The 18,015-nt window shown below is 45.9% G+C and overlaps 1 pseudogene; it reads right to left on the bottom strand.

Moving 5' to 3' along the window:
- Gm12933 (predicted gene 12933) lies at nucleotides 1-935 on the bottom strand (annotated as a pseudogene).

Genomic DNA, 18,015 nt, shown 5'->3' with positions numbered 1-18,015 from the left:
AGCAGACTTAATTCTTTTATTTTTCTTGTACAAAATCCTTATGTGGTAGCCACAGCTGGAGCCTGGGTCCTCTGAACAGAGACTCTGGTGTGGGTTTTCACAAGATCATCAGTGAATTCCTGATAAGGAGATTTGGTGAAGACAGTTTCTTTCCAGAGGTCGGGGGTCAGGTAGCTCTAAGTCTTGGAGATGGCATCAAAGGTGGCCTTAGCAAAGTTGCCCAGAGTGGCAGTGCAGCCTCTGGCTGAAGTGTAGCAGTCATCTATACCGGCCATCATCAGGAGCTTCTTGGGCACAGGAGCAGAGACAATTCCAGTGCCTCTGGGGGCAGGGATGAGACGCACCAGCACAGAGCCACAGCGGCCTGTCACCTTGCATGGAACAGTGTGGGGCTTGCCAATCTTGTTCCCCCAGTAGCCTCTCCACACGGGGACGATGGAAAGCTTGGCTAAGATGATGGCCCCTCGGATGGCAGTGGCAACCTCCTTGGAGAACTTAACACCAAGACCAACGTGACCATTGTAGTCCCCAATAGCGACGAAAGCCTTGAACCTGGTCCGCTGGCCAGCCCGAGTCTGCTTCTGCACTGGCATGATTTTCAGAACCTCATCCTTTAGGGACGCATCCAGGAAGAAGTCAGTGATCTCAGACTCCTTAATAGGCAGGGAGAACAGGTAGATCTTCTCCAAGGACTTGATCTTCATGTACTTAACCAGGCGGCCCAGCTTGGTGACGGGGATCCACTCCTTGTCTTCAGCTTTACCTCCACGAGCCCCGCGGCCTCGACCACGGCCATGGCCTCCGCCACGACCGAGGCCCCTAAGACCACTGATGAATCCTCCGCAGAAGCCGCGCGGCCTCCTAATCCTGGGCCTCCCGGCCCTCCCGCTGCACCGGCGTCATCCGCCATTTGGTGTTTTCCCGAAGAAGAAGAAAGGAATGTTGTTTTTTATTAGACTCACTGAGTGTAAACACTTTCTTCATACTCAAGTTACTCATCCTATTTTACTTTATCTCAGTGGTACCACTGAGGCTGTCCAACTGAGTCAATGCTCCATGGCTGCTTTTTATTATCCACAGTCTATTTGTGATTAGAGACCTATAAAAAACATTTTTAACCTTTTAACTTCCTTCCTTCCTTCCTTCCTTCCTTCCTTCCTTCCTTCCTTCCTTCTTTCCTTTTCTTCTTTTTTTAAAAGACAAGTTGAAGGCTTAGATTTTTCAAAACTTACTTTAATTATGGTTCTTTAACGTTTCAACCTCCTTTTGAGTCCACCACTCACCAGAGGTAGGGGAAAAGAAAGGTTAATAGGAAAAGGGGATTATGGATCTGTTTAGAAATAGTTCTTTGGGGACAACCCCAATTTTTTTTTTGTCAGCAGTCCAGTCAGTAGAAGTGGCTCAATTCAGAAGAAACTGCAAGGCTCTGCCAATCAGCATGAGTTCAGCAAGAAGCAGCCAGAATGCCACCAGCAGTTCTTTGGCAAACTTCTCTCTACAAAGTCATGAAGACCGGTGAAGAGAGCAAGGCAAACCAATGCATTGTCATCCAAGACCAGAGTCAGCAAAGCCCAATGAAGACCAGCAAAAAAAAAAGTTGCAAGGTGAACCAATGCAAGAGGGTTGTCTACTGTCTGTTGTGTTATACTTATACTCTTTCCAAACATCACGTGTCCTCTCAAGTGTCCACACCAGCAAAACATCGCATGTCCTCTCATCAGGCAGCTTCCAGAAAAACACCACGTGTCTGTTCTCAGCAAAACATTCTCCCACTTGTCTGCTTCATCAAGACATCCTTTCATAAGACCGTTTCTAGAAAAACATCACACGACATAACTGTGAAATGAAACCAGAAATACACACTTCAACAAGTTCTTAGTATGTGGCTTTGGCTGGCCTGGAACTCCTAAAGGTCCACTTGTCTCTGCCCCTGAGTGCTAGGATTAAAGTAGAGCACCTCTATGCCCATCTTAAAATTATTTCTAAAATCTGATGTGTGTTGATTGTTTTGCTTGCATGTACATAATTGTACCACATGCATGTAGTGACCATGAAAACTAGAAGGGGGCATCAGATCCCTTGAAACTGGAGTACAGACAGTTGTAATTTATCACATGGGTGCTGAGAACTGAACCCTGCTTCTCTGCAAAAGCAGTAAGTGCTGCTAACTACCCCACCATCTCCCCACCACCTCCAAAGCCTCGTTGGAAGTACTTTTGTACAAGGAATTCCCACCAGCATCCTCCTCCTTTCCTATAGAGCATCCCTTTTTCATATCTCTGGCCTAGGTTTCTATATTTTTATCTTTTTATCTAGTGTGGATAGTCACCTTTCCTCTTCACCTCTTTTTCTGTTTTTGTTTTGTGTTTTGAAACAGGGTTTCCCTGTGCATCCCTGGCTGTTTTGGAACTGGATCTGTAGACCAGGCTGACCTTGAACTCATCCAGGTCTGCGTGCCTCTGCCTCCCGGGCGCTGGGACTGAAGGCCTGCACCCCCTCACCCTCCAATCCTCCCCACCTATTTATTCAGCACCTTCTGAACCAGGACAGAAATCCTTCCAAATGCAGTCCTCCTGTTGATTGCACAGCGACCTCTGTGTTTCTCAGGGATGTTGATCATGTTCCAAAAAGCCCAGTGCCTCCAAGTTGAGTAGACAGTACAACATGATGGTTCAAAGCTTATGTAATACTAGCAAATCAAACAAGTCTGAGTTTGAATCCTAGCCTGGCCATATAGTAGCTGGGACAACTGAGAAAAATGCTCTATTCTTTCCAGTCTCAGTTTCATTTTCTCTAAAATTGGGGTATGATCTTGACACTACTTAAGCTCTTAGAGAATCAGTGAAGACGGAGTTATACATAACAGCACACTTAGCTCATTGCTTGGTATATTGTAATTAATTATTAAATAAGTGTCTCAGTCTCATCGCCAGCATTCACCGTCTGCAATGGTCATTGTTGCGCTTCCAGAGTTGTCCTACAGTTATGGGAGGGGCACCCCAAGAAGAACTCTCCATCAGTGTCATCTATCAGTGTGGAAGGTCCTAGGGGATGTGTCAGAATGATGTCCATTACAGAAGAGGTTGACCCAGAAGTAGGTCAGACCGTACGGATGGAAGGGTACTAAACCAACGTACCGAAAAGGAAAGGTAAGTTCTCAAAGCTGCCTCTACTGGAGCAGCAGGACCAGGGAAAAGACCAGGCATGGGTACAGACATGTTTGGGGTAGCTGTGGATTAAAGCACAAAAGGATGAAGCACACTGGTCGGGTCCTCCTGGTCTGTTGTACGTCTAGGTAATAAAAGGCTGTCTTAGAAGGCAGCACCAGAACAGAGAAAGCCCTTTGATTTCAGACTCCCTCTCCATCTCCATCATTGACTTGCTTTCGGTTAGAAGGCTTTGGAATGACGCTGTTCATAGGGAAAATGACAGATTTTTCACACTGAAAATCACAGACACAGAGACTGCATACACTTTATGACTGAGGAGTTGGGGTGTGATGATGTCCACTTGTAACCCCAGAACTCCGGAGGCCGAGGCTGAAGGATCCCTCAGGAGTTCCAGGTCAGCCTGGACTACAGAGTGAGACACTATCTAAAAGACAAATCAAAAAAGAAAAAACTTTGAAATTGAGTCTTATACTCCAGGCATTAGCTTCTCCACCTGGAGAAGAGGGCTCCTCGTTAGAAAACTGGCTCTTTGCCCACCTCCTGCCCCCATCACCCCTGGGATGTATGATTGGCTTAAAGTATAAACACCAGGGGTAACTAGTGTCTTTTTGGCAGTTTCTGGCATCCCAGGGGGCTTCCAGACAGATGATGCCTTCTTATTTCTTGTATTCTCCTCAGAGACCAGGGCAGTCACATCTGCTGACGGTCAACAACACAGTACTCTCTTTGCAGGCCCCATAGGAACACAGCTCCCATAGAGCTGAACTGGTCCATGTTGAATCCTGTGTCTTATGCGCTCTGAAACTGACTGTGCAAACACGTCGCCGGCAAACAGTTGTTGTTTATCATCTGTAATTGTTTCAAGCTCCTGCCCAGAGGCAGAGGAATGGGTCTAATGACTTTCAGAGAATTCCGTTCACCTAGGAAATCTGTAATAAGTCAATGTCGTGATGCTGGGATTTTTCAAGAAAAGTCACGGGGGACTTAGGAGACTTCTACATAAACATCAAAAGTGACACTTGTGCCATCTGACTTCTGGTCCCCCAAGGAGATGAGAGAGTACCATGAAACCTGATGTGTTTCTACGATTTGAGACATCCAAGGATCTCGGGTCTCTGCTACTCCCTGTCTTATCTGTCTCCTTCTGTTCTCATCCAAAGTTCAACTTCAACCTGGAACCCAGTCCATGCCATCTGCCACACACTCAGGCTCTGAGCGAATGGAAACTGGTGAGCCTTCTTGCTCAGGGCCCTGTAATCTACTGGCTCCGGCCCTATAGCACCCCTCTTCCTTTTACCTTCCCCGTGATAATATGAAGGGCTTTAGATCATGACAACAAGAGAAAGATGCCAGTGTGTCCTGGACCTAGTGGCCAAGAACTGATGTTTGGACTGCTGGGACTGGGCGGAAAGCCCAGCCTGAATCTGGCCCTCCTCACTGCTCATCTTTCAAGAGCATTTGCTTTCCTTTGCTTCCCTGATGCCTCTGCTCTGAGGAAGCGTGGCAAGCCAGCTTGCTGCTGGCACCTGCCACATTGTAGCATAACACCAATACTAATGGCAAAAATAATCACAGTGACAACGATGACGGCTTGGTCTACATGCAGAAGGCACTTGTCATCTCCTTGGGAGCCTCCCAGCCCCGGGCTTCATGCTGATGATGTACTTGGCCCTTGGCCCACAGTACACACTGTCACAGCCACACACTGGTTTCCTCTGAATGGTTGACGTTATCATTCCTGTCGTGGCAGTTGCAAATAACTCTTGGTTTATTCTTGCAAAACACACTTACCGAGGACAGAATGAATATCTGTTTCCGACAAGGTTATAAAGGAGTTACACGTTTAAAATATACTTTCAAGAAATAGTGTAAGGGTTTGGGGATGGAGTTCGGTGGCAATGCATTTCTTAGGCATGTGCAAACCCTTGGTTTCTACCCACAGCACCAAAAGGAAAAGAGGAAGAGGGAGAGGAAATGAAAGAGGAGGAGGAGGAGGAAGAGGAGGAAAAGGAGGAAGAAGAGGGGATGAGTGTGTGGAGGAGGCAGGGGATCAACATATGTTATACAGACAGTTGTAAAGGGGCAGCTTCACGGTGACTAGAAAAAAACAGTGGTACACAGAGAGGGCTCAATGACTAAGTCTGGATTCAATGGAGTGAGTAAGTAAGAATGAATGATTATACAAAGGGCTTAGACCTGAGAAGGGAACAGAGCAGCTTATTAAATGACCCAGGAAGGCTTCTAGGGAGGTGATTGAGTGCTTTTTCTTTTCTTTTTTTCCTTACCTCCCATCTTCTTCCCCTTCTTGCATTTTTGAAGAAATGGTCTCATGTAATCCACTATGTACTGAGAATGACCTGAACTCCAGGTCCTCTTGCCTCCATGTGCTGGGGTTAGAGTTGTATGCCACCACACCTGAGTCTCAACTCTGAAGGCTGAAAAGGCAGCATCCCATGCTGCCTGGACCCGGACACTTGGGTTGGAACATCACCTGTGCTTGAGGGAACAGTGCTTGGCCTCTATGTTCCAGACCCTGGTCCCCGTGTATTCAATGAATTAACAACAGTAACTTCCTTCTGGGGTTATAAAGGGAAACATTAGCAACGTTTTTGCTGTATAGCCAAGTATCACTTAAATGTCCAGTAAATGAATGTGACTGCCTAGGAGATTCTCAGACTAGCAGAGTGGAATGCTAAAGGCACAAGAAGGGCTTTCCCAACAATGTACTGACGTTTCAGCAGAATGGCTTCCTCAGGAATCTGGGAAACAGCAGAAGAGAAGGATTTGTCAGGGTAAGTGGTGTGTGCCGTCCTTTTTTAGGCTAACTTTTTATTTGTGAATCATTCCAGATTTACAGAAAGTTGCAAAATACTTAGTGTTCTGATACACCCTTTACACAGTTTCACCAAATGGTAATATCTTAAAGGGGCCATTATATTCAAAGTGAGACAATGTACTAGAAAGCTCGTCATAGCAGTTGCAGAGGAGAAAAGGCAGGAGGAAGAGGAAGGGAGGGAGAATACAACATACATGAACCAGGAAGAGGGGGCGTCAGCATCCATCACACTGGTGGGCAAGATGAAGGATACAGTCCAGACATGGGATAGATAGGATGGCATAAGTATGTGAAAACTGAACAAGTATAGATGCCCTGGAAGAGGAAGGACCAAGAGTAGAGTCAGGGGCAGGCCTCTGTTGGAGGCAGAGGCTGATCATCTCTCCATGGGAATGACCAGGCATTTCTGTGAGCAGGAATTTCTCTGAATAGTTCAGGAGACTGGCAAGCTTGGAATGGGACGGGCAATGACCAGGCTTCTCTTCAGGGCCACAAGGCTGTGTTCTGTACATTCCCCAGCAGAGAGGGGCTTCCTTCAATTATTCTTGGTGGCTGGCTAGATATAATCAGCTGCCTGGCCCACACCGGGGATATGGACCTAGATGAAACAGATTCATTCTAAGCCTTGAGGCATTACACATTGGTACTGAGAGGCACGATGGTTAGTGTGCATGGTGGCACCAGATAGACTGGTTTAGAATCTCAGCGCTGCCACTGAATGACTGTGTAACCTTGGACAGACATCTTAACTTTTCTATGCCTCAGTTTCTTTACCTGTGAAAAAGGAGAGAGCTAGTACTACTGGCCTTGCAAAGAGGATTTAGATTCAATCTGTCTGTTAACATAGAAAGTGATTTATCACTGTCCCTAGAACTCTCGTGTTTAAATAATTTGATGAGTTTACTTAAATTTTTGCTTTGAGTATTTAACACTACTGGGGTTCTCAGTTGATATATCTGAGGAAATTATCTCAGTAGGTAACATACAGAGATTTTTGTATTGCTCCTAGTATATGATTAGATGTAATGTAACCTAGGTAGGTATTAACCTAGTGTGGTAGCTGGAATAGTTAATTCAATACAGCTTTTTGAGGCGGTCTCATATATCCAAGACGGATCTCTTTCTGACTTTGTTGGACGACTTCGATTTCTACTTTTCCTGTCTCTTCCTTCCAGGAGCTGGGCTTACAGATGTATGTTTTCAAATCAGGTTTACGAAGTCCTGGGGATCAAATGCAGCCAAACGTCCTCCTATTCGGTGTTCCATCGTTGATTCTTCTCAGTGTGTCAGTAGTAAGTAACCCTCTATAGTCAAACACTATCCAGCAAGCAAGCAAACAAAACCAAAAAGCATCAGTTAAGCCAGGCGTGGTGGCGTGGCGCACGCCTTTAATCCCAGCACTCGGGAGGCAGAGGCAGGCGGATTTCTGAGTTCGAGGTCAGCCTGGTCTACAAAGTGAGTTCCAGGACAGCCAGGGCGATACAGAGAAACCCTATTTCGAAAACAAAAACAAACAAACAAACAAACAAAAAAGCATCAGTTACAGTACTACCATTTCTGTTATATAGATGGTTCTATATAGATGGTTAGGAACAGCAGTATCCAAAAGCCTTGCCCGTGTGTAGGGATGGAGGAAGCTGGATAAACCCTGTTATGTGCACAGGAAGCACAGCTGTTAGCCCTGCAACTGGAAAACCATCAGTGCGATTTCCCCTGTGTTCTTCATTCCCTCCTCTCTGTCCTGGTATGGATGGAACCACAGGCCTTGTGTGTGCTAAGCCAGGCTATTACCTGTGAGCTGTATTCACACATTCTCACCCTCCATTTTTGTGTTTTGAAAGGAACATTGCAGACTGTCTTATTTTGATTGCAGAGAGGACAGGGTCACTCTTGGTAGCCCATGATGGCCTCAGACCCACAAAAATCTTTCTCCCTTAGGTTCCCAAATATTGAGACTCCAGTTGTAAGCCACAATGCCTGGTTTCTCGGGAATTCTTGCCTCTCCATACTTCTGTACCTCGGTTCCAGTTTCCTCCAGCCAACAAGTTTCCTCTGTTTTCACATAATCTAATGTAGATGGTCCCACAAATGTCTACCCTCCCTCCTCAGAGCACATGGAGCTGGAAGGAAGCTGTAGCCAGTCTTGGCCAAGAATCTCCTGGTCCACTGGGTCACCAATGGCCAGGGGCATAAGAAAACGAGTGGTGTCTCTACAGTGTGATCTTCCTTCCTGACACCAGAGCTCCTTCCTGAAGTGAGAGTAAACCGATGAGTCTCATCAAAATATCTGTCAACGTGTGACTGCAGGTTTGTTTGCTTGTTTTTTTTGAGACAGGGACTCACAGTGCAGTCTAAGCCATCCCCAAACTCCTTATGTAGCCCGGGATAGCCTTGAACTTGCAACCCTCCTGCTTCAGCCTTCTGAGTGATGACATTAGAGGCAGTGTCACTGCTGGGATGCTGTCTTACATGTAGGAGGACACAGATGTTTGCCCAGAGCCTTAGAAACACCCTCTCTTCAGGTGCTCCACTTGAACACCTTGGTTTCTGCTGACTCTATGCTACGTGTCTAGGATTCTGAGGCTACTCCCAGGCTGTCTGACCACATCAAGGGATCAAGTGCACGCATGCAAGCGTGTGTGTGTGTGTGTGTGTGTGTGTGTGTGTGTGTGTGTGTGTGTGTGTGTGTGATGGTACAACTCAAGAAAAGAGAAATTTCCTCCAAGTCTATGTCAGGAGAGCTGCCCACCTAGCACATCAGACCTTAACGGTGGGCTGAGGTGAGAGGAAAGGGCTGGGCTTGGAGAGGGAAGAGCCTCTGACCCTGGCAGTGGACACCTGTGCTTTAGATTTATATTAGCCAGGGTTTGTAGAATTTGTCTAGCCCTCCAATCACGACATACAGATGGGACCTGTAGAAACCCCATGGAGCTGACATCTTTATCCCCCTTACTCAGATGAGAAAATTGAGGTTAGAAGAGGTGAAAATTGAGGTTAGAAGTGACATAGAATAAAAAGCGGCATGATTGGTCCAACGTCACACAATTAGCTGTGGATCAAAGAGTGGAACTTAGGCCTGTTGCACTTCCCCCAGCCCCCCTGTATTTCTCTACCAAGCAAAGCTTTGGGCGTGAGATTGTGTCTAGTAGAGGATCGAGAGGCAGGCAGAACTCTCAGGTACCTAGAGGTGCAGAGTTAACCAGTTTGTCGGTCCCTGGAGAAGAGATAGCCTGATGAGCCTGGTTGGGGACTTCAGAGAATGAGGAATCGATCCACCATTCCATGTGAGAATGGATTGTAGCCCCAGCCTGCGTGTGTCAATGGATCTGATTAGCACTTGCGTGAGTCTCCAGCTATCGATTGGCAGGTGAGAATCGTTCTGGGACCAGCGGGGAGTCAGTCCCCTCTGTTCCCAGTCCTGCCAGTTCACCCCCTCCACAGAGACATCTTCCTTCCTCTCACTACAGCCCTGGTCCTGGAGGTCTCCAGATTTCTCCGACCCCCAGCCCTAACGGGAGTCATGGCTCCTGTAGATGCTGCTGATGAAGGGGGGATACATGGCTGTCATGAATCTCATTCAGCCACTCCAGGTTCAGCCCTTAAAGGAGCCAGTGGGGATGGATGGGTTCATCACCTTAGAGCCTAAACCACACAAAGGAAAAAGCAAAGACTCTGCAAATATTTGTATCATGTGACCTTGGGTAAGTCATTTGTTTTGCAAGCATCAGCTCCTCATCATGTAAATAATAAATAATAATAATAATAATAATAATAATAATAATAAATCTTCCTCCCCAGATTTTCTGTGTTTGATAAGGAAGTATATGTGAAAGTCCTCTGCAGCCCCTAGCACATATGGCCTAACATGTCAGGTGGAAATTGAATCTACAACTCTCCTGAGGATGCGCTCACTGTGGGAAACCCTCTCTAGTTGACCCTGCTTCTGCCTCTATTCTCTTCATTTGAATGCCACACATAAAGTGACAGATAGTAATTGCCTCCACGTTTGGTCAGACCTGGAGCTATTCTGCCTTCAAGGAACTTCAACCCATAATATTGGGTTTTCTTTGGGGCCGTTAAACTGTCAAATAAAGAAACAAGACAGGCTCAGCTTCTCATGCCCTAAGAGTTCCTTGAGCCAGGAGGTTGCATCCAAAGGTTAGTGTGTGATATATAGAAGAGGGTGTTTCAGGCATTTTTCTGCCTGCCAGAATGGGGCCAAGAGGGAGCCAGTGGCCAGAGGCTGTGGCCTCTTTCATTATCCCCAACTGTAGCAAGCCCATGGGGAAGGGGTGCTTTCTTTCCGGTTTCTTTCCTGTCTTTCCAAGGCCTGAGCTCTGCTGGGCTCATAGTAACCCTGCCCCTTTGCCGATAGCGCCAGACTTCTCCCCTGGAGCCTACTAGACTTGTCTACTGATGCTTAGTCCTCTGCCTCACGTTCCTCATACCATCTGTTACAAGAGCTTGTCCTTATTTTTGCCTGAGTAAGGCTCTTTTGGACCACCTAAGTCCCTGACGTCACAGCAAGAGAGAAAAGCATGGGCTGCTATGGCAACCGAGAATTGTACTCAGGACCATGGACAGAGAAAAAGGTCCCTGGATGTGTGGGGGTCTTCTAACTGCGCAAGCACAAACAGGTTGATATCATGAGCAGCACCATGGACAGACACCGCCGGCTGCCTTAGCATGAAGAGCCGTCTTGGAGGAATAGGATTTGTCAAAATTATTTTGATTCTAAGGAATGAAATCCTGGGCTGGCGAGATGGCTCAGTGAGTAAGAGCACTGACTGCTCTTCCGAAGGTCCTGAGTTCAAATCCCAGCAACCACATGGTGGCTCACAACCACCCATAATGAGATCTGACGCCCTCTGCTAGTGCGTCTGAAGACAGCTATAGTTTACTTACGTATAATAATAAATAAATCTTTTAAAAAAGGAAATAAAATCTTGTGCATGCAGAACTGAACATTTGGGAGGCAGCGGAAGATGAATCTCTGTGAGTTTAGAGGCCAGTGTGGTCTACATAGTGGGTTCTAGGATTGCCAGGGCTACATATTGAGACCTGTCTTAAAAATAAATAAATGAAAATAAAATAAAATAGGGCTATAGAGATGACTCGGAGATTAAGAGCACTGACTACTCTTCCAGAGGCCACAGGTTCAATTCCCAGAACCCACGTAGCAGATAACTGTCTGTAACTCCAGTTTCAGGGGTCTGACATGTTCATGCAGGCAGAACACCAATGCACATAAAATATAAATAAATATAAAATATAAATTTAATATTAAAAATAAGAACACATGTACTCACACATGCCTGCATGTCACACCCACATTCACACACACACACACACACACACACACACACATATGTAGTATGTGTGTGTGTATGTGTATGTATATGTATATGTTTTGTATGTCTTTTAAAATTTTAGTAGGACAGGGTGGTACTCACTTCTAACCCCAGCACTTGGGAGGCTGAGGCAAGTAGATCTCTGTGAGTTCAAGGCCAGCCTGGTCTAGATAATAAATTCCAGGTCAGCCAAGGCTACATAGTAAGACCATGCCTCAAAAATAAAGATGTTTTATTATTATTAATGAAAATTGGCTGGTGAGTTGGCTGAGCATGTTGGAGCACTTGGAAGTGCAAGTCTGGTGACCTGAGTTTGCTCCTAGAAACCCATGTAAGAAAGACATGTGGTGACACATATCTCTAATCCCAGCAGTCCTATGAGAAATGGGAAATAGAGACAGGGGACTCACTCGGAACTTGTGGGACAGCAAACCTGAAGTACAGACCTCTGCAGGGTCAAGAGAGACTCTGCCTCATGCAAAGAAGTGACTTCAAAAGATGTCCTCTGACCTCCACAGCACACACATGCCATACATGTACATGATATGCATGTTACTGAATAAAATAAAATTTAAAGAAGCAAAAAGAGGTGGAACCCTAATTGAAACTAGTGTAAGCTATTCTTTGAATGAGCCTGGGATAACACTGAAAGTCACGATTTGTTCCACTGAGCAGAGCAAAGTTAAAGGCAGTGTCTTTTATTTTATTTTATTTTATTTTATTTTATTTTATTTTATTTTAAGATTCTCTCCCCTCCCCCTCTGGCTTTAGCTGACCTGGGACTCACTATGTAGATCAGGCTGGCCTTGAACTCACAGAGATCCGCCTGCCTTTGCCCACCAAGTGCTGGTGTTAAATGATGTGCCACCAGACCCAGCTCTTCTTTACTTTAGGAAAACAAAAAACAAAAAAACAGAAATGAGGCTGTTCAAATCATCTATTTCTTCATGAGCAAGCTTGATTGGTTCAAGAAAATCCTTTCCTTTGAAGTTTTCTGATGCATTGACACAAGCGTCTTCACAGCATGTTCTTTCAATTATTTGTTCTTGAGACAGAGAGTCTCTCGGAGCCCAGGCCAGACTGGAACTTGTTATGTAGCCAAGGATAGCTTTGAACATCTGGTCCTCCTGCTTCCACCTCCCTAGTGAGTAGTTGCAGGCATATACCATCATGCCTAGTGTATGAAGTGCTGGGGTTCCTGTCTGTTAGGCAGGTACTCTATCAACTGAACTGGACCCCAGGTCTCTTTTCCTCTCCATCTCTGTCAGCCTCTCTTATATTGACAGCCCCTCTCTGCTTCCTGATATTCATTTTGGTAACTCGCACCAGCCTAATTAAGTACATTTCATTAAATTGTGCATATTTTTCTTACTTCTGCCTCCACCTTCCAGCATAGAACATTGTAGTTTTTCTGTGGCAAACTGCCCAACGGGCTCCAGGCTCTGTGTTCCCACTACAGTACATTCTGCACATCCCTGCCAAAGGAAGTGTCTAAAAAGGACTCTTAGTGGCTCCCCATTTCTTCTGAATAATTTCCAGTCTCCTCTATTTTCCCTCAGTGCCCACTCCCTACCATCTGACAAAGCGGTCATGGCTCCACAGTCACTGCCCACTCTTCCCCTGCACGAACTCACCTCATTTCAGGGACTCGGGTCCACTCGGGTCACGTACATCAGGATTACTTTTAACTCCGTGCTTCTAAAACCCCAGCTCTGATGAAGTCAGAGGACCTGATTTGGAGGCTGAGGTCCAGCTTGGAAAGGGCAGAATCCCTGTTTATCTTAGGTCAACTTGACACAAGCTAGAATCATCGAGAAGGGGGCTCTCAAGTGAGAAAATGCCTTCATAGATGTGCCTATAGGTAAGTCTTTGGTGCATTCTCGTGATTAATGATTGATGTGGATAAGTCCAGCTTATTGGGGGTGGTGTCATCCCTGGGCAGGTAGTTCTGATGACATAAGAAAGCAGGTTGAGGCTGGCTGATGGTGTACATTAGCTAGGGTTACACAGAGAAACCCTGTCTCAAAAGGAAAAAAGGGGAAGGGAGGAGTGGGGAGGGGAGGGGAGGGGAGGGGAGAGGGGAGGGGAGGGGAGGGGAGGGGAGGGGAGGGGAAGGGAAGGGAAGGGAAGGGAAGGGAAGGGAAGGGAAGGGAAGGGAAGGGAAGGGAAAAGGAGGGAGGCAGAGAGACAGAGACAGACAGACAGAAAGGAGGAGGGAGGGAGGGAAGGAGGAAGGGAAGGAGCGTGGGAGGCAGTTCCTCATACTTGTACAACAAACACTCTTATCCACCATACTACCTCATCAGCCCATTTGTTTATTTGTTTGTTTGGCTGTTGTTATTGTTGTTTGGGTTTTTTGGAAGGGTTGGGGTTTTGTTTTGTTTTCTTTTTGTTTTTGTTTATTTTTGTTTTTGAGAAAGGGTTTCTCTGTGTATCTCTGCCTGTACTGAAACTTACTCTATGCCAAGCTGGCTTCCAGTGTCTAGACATTTACCTGCCTCTGCCTCCTGAGTACTGGGATTAAAGACTTGCACCACCACACCTTTGGGGGTTATTTTGGTTTTGTATTATAGTCCAGGCTGGCCTTGAATTTATGACAATCTTCCTGTCCTGACCTCAGGAGGATTGCAGATGGGAGATGCCATGCACGGCTCAAACTAATTCTGTGTATGGATGTGATAGAACCTAGTGAGGAAACCCCCACTCAATTCCCGATTCAACGTGCACCCAAAAAATCACAAAGGACCATCTTGATGTAATTACATGAGGTCATTTAATTATGGAGCTCCGGACCGACATGCATCCCACACAGGAGATAACAGATGTCAGCCATGAGGCTCGGAAGCTAGTTTTTATGGGGTAAGGGGCTTAGGGGTGTGGAATTCAGTATAGCGACACACTATTGGCTTATTCAAACATCAGCAGAAAAATTACATGTACGTGCAGGGTGTCAGAGTTCTGTGAGTTGTTGACTCAGTTCAGATAGCCCTGTTATGTCCTCACATTCCTCTTATCTTAATGGTCAAGCTGTTCCCAGGAATGTTTTAACTACGGGGCATACCCAGGTTTGTTTTTCTTTTTTCTCAGCCCCAGGCAGCCTCTAGGCTCACAAACAACCAGCAATTTCTGAGTACTTTATATGACTTACAGGTCTTGAAATTTCATCTTTCTTTCAGATGGATAACCTAGTCAGCCATTGGTGTCATGATAAAGAAGAGACCTGAATCTCAGGGAACCTTTCAAGCCAGTGTTTGGTTGTCTATTTTTTAGATTTATTTATTTTATTTTATACATAAAATATTTTTCAAATGTATGCCTGTGCACACACGTGTGTTCTCAGAGGTCTGAAGAGGGCGTTGGATCCCCTGGAATTGGAGCTGTCGTGTGGGTGCTGGGAGTTGAACCCAGATCCTCTGCAAGAACAACAAATACCTTTAACTGCCAAGATGCCTCTCCAACCTCTGTCTGTTCTCTATATAGCTCTGTCTAGCCTCCAACTCACAAAGATCCACCTGCCTCTGCCTTCTGAGTGCTGGGGTTGAAGGTCTGCTCCACCATGTCTGGCCATTCCAGTGATTTTTAACTCAAAATTTACCCTCACCCTCTGTGGTGTTTACAGTGTCTGATCTTTCCCTAGCCCTGTGCCCCCAGTCGGCTGCCTTTTCTTTGACATCCTTGGTACACAGCTATCTCCACTTTCTCAACTCCCACATCCACTTGCCATCTTCCAGAAAGAAATATGAAGGTGATGGTGATGATGATGATGATAATGATTATATAAGGTGTGTTGAGAGAGCAGACATTAATGTGTCTATCCCACCTGCTATATACTTAACCATAAAAAATTAAAACCATACTCTTAGCTACTCCACTATATTGCCTACGAAATGAGACAGAACTTCAAGGGTCCCTCAGTCCAGTGAGTATGAAAGGGGATAACACACATGAATAGATTTTATAATGGAATCAATATATATTTTTCTGCCAAAACACCTCCCTTCCTCTCCTCTGTTCTCTGATTTCTTCCATTTCCAAGGCACAGCACAGGCTTACCTCTTCCTGAGGGAGGGCTTTGATGGTCCAGCGCGCAGGAATGTCTCTGAGCTCAGAGCTACTGAAGATTTTCTTTGCCTTTTCCTTAGTCTTATGAAGTGTTATTTTCTTCTGCTGTAGTCATACAGCTGAAATTCACACACACACACACACACACACACACACACACACAGAGACACTGATACACGGACAGACACACAGAGACACAGACACAGAGATACACACTCATAGACCCAGATACATTCACAGACACACACAGAGAGACCACACACATACATAAACACACACATACACAGAGATACACACACACAGACACACACAAACACAGAGACACAGACACACACAGTGAGACCACACACATACACAAACACACACATACACAGAGATACACACACATACACACACACACATAGATGTTCACATACATACATACACAGACACACACACACCACACATACACAATCTTTCCTCCTCCTTCCTATAGAACACATGGATTTATCTAAACAAACACAAAGTTTAGGAGCAGCAATTAGATTTGGTTTGGTTTGGTTTTTGGTGTATGTTTTTGGTTTTGTTTGTTTGTTTGGGGGCAGTGTTTGTTTTGGTTTGGTTTTTGGTGTATGTTTTTGGTTTTGTTTGTTTGTTTTAGGGCAGTGTTGAGACAGGGTCTCACTATGTAGCCTTGGCTGGCCTAGAACTAGCTGTGTAGACCAGGCAGGCCTGAACTTACTGAGATCCGTTTGCTTCGGCCTCCTGAATGCTGGTAATAAAACATATATCAGCCCACCAAGACAGAAGCAAGGTATTTGTTTGTTTATTTATTTATTTATGTTTTGTTCTGGGTTTTGTGTGTGCGTGTGCGTGTGTGTGTGTGTGTGTGTGTGTGTGTGTGTGTGGTATGTGTGTGTAACTCTGGCTGTTCTAGAACTCACTCTGTAGACCAGGCTGGCCTTGAACTCACAGAGATTTGCCTTCCTTTGCCTCCCAAGTGCTGGGATTAATGGCATGCACCACTACACCAGAAGTGTGGCTTCTGGTGCCCTGTCTAAGCTGTGGCTTTGGCCGTCAGACAGAGCCTGCCTTTTCCTCCTGCATCTTCTCTCCCAAGCCTCTGTTGGGCGGTGAGGCAGGTGGCCACGGCGAAACATCAGCACCTGTGCTAATGCTTAGGGACATCACCCTTTATTATTATTGTTAATTAATTAAATTTCTTATTTCTGTGTATATGGTGTGTGTGTGTGTGAGAGAGAGAGAGAGAGAGAGAGAGAGAGAGAGAGAGAGAGAGAGAGAGAGAGAGAGAGAGAGACTATATGTGTAAGTACAAGTGCACTCTTGCTTGGCATGCAGCGGAGGTCAGAAGACAGCCTCGCACATTTCTCCTTGCCTCCACCTCCTTTGAGCCCAGTGCCTCTTTTCTGTTGCTTCCTGTTGACTATGGAAAGCCTGGTGTCCTGCAAAGTTCCAAGGTTTACCTTAGGACCACTGGGATGGCAGATGCCTGCTATTGCACTGTGGCTTTTCTGGGGGCTGGAGAGATGGCTCAGTGGTTAAGAGAACTGGCTGCTCTTGCCAAAGACCCAAATTCACTTGTCTAGTTCTCATGTTAGGTAGTTTCCAACTGACTCCAGTTCACACACACACACACACATACACATAAATTTTAAAAAATAATAAGATTATATTGTTCAAATCATTTTCTATTTCTACATACTTTAGTTACACTTATAACGCATATTCTTTTGTTTCTAGCAGAACCTGCCTTGAGCCAGCAATGCTTAGACTGGGCTCTGATGCCCCCAGCACAGTTCTTAACATTCTTTTCCTCAGGCCTGAGCCCCCTTCCTCGTCAGTATTGATGCCCCTCGCAGAATGGACTAATGCATGAGTGTGACATAAGCCGTCACTTCTTCCCTGGGCTCCTTTCCACCCCTCCTTCTGATTTGGGGACAGAAGTTCTTCCCCCTACCCAGCTTGAAATCCCACTGAAGTCTCAGCAGGCAACCGCTTTCAAGTCAAGCCCAGAACTCTCTGGGAGGCCCAGTGTGGTCCCAGCCCACGCTGTCTGGTGGGAGTACGGCCAGGTGGCCACTGGAACTGCGTCTTTCTCCGATTTTAACTTCTCTCTTCTTATCTGCCCTTTCATCCTTCTCTTCTTTTTTTCAAAGTCTAATTCTGAGCAGCCGGCTCCGTTCAGCCTGACTGGTTTGTTATGGCGTATAATCTGCACCAGGATTAATTACCTAATTACTGACAAACGTCCGCTGGCAAGATTCCGCTCCGGCTTGTCAGCTTGAAGTGTTTAATTATTTTAATCATTTACTTTCATCTTCAAAATTTATGCTGCCAAGGGAGTTGCAGGGCATCTTTTAATTATGATTTGGGTTTCGGCTGGGCTGTGTTATGTTCCTGGGGAGAGGGAACATTATTTCGTACCATTCCACCAAAGCCTGAACACCCCGACTCCTGGTGTCTGGCTCCCTGTTTCAGAGCGAGGAGGTTGGAAGCTCTCAGGCCACCTCTCATCTCACTCCTGAATCCCCAGAACATAATGTGTGTGGGCATTGAATGGGGCTTTGTACCTTGGGACTACTTATTAGGTGCTAGA

Source organism: Mus musculus, chromosome 4 (assembly GCF_000001635.26).
Source record: "Mus musculus strain C57BL/6J chromosome 4, GRCm38.p6 C57BL/6J".
In the NCBI taxonomy this organism is placed as follows: domain Eukaryota; kingdom Metazoa; phylum Chordata; class Mammalia; order Rodentia; family Muridae; genus Mus; species Mus musculus.
This window is presented reverse-complemented; position numbering and strand designations above follow the sequence as displayed.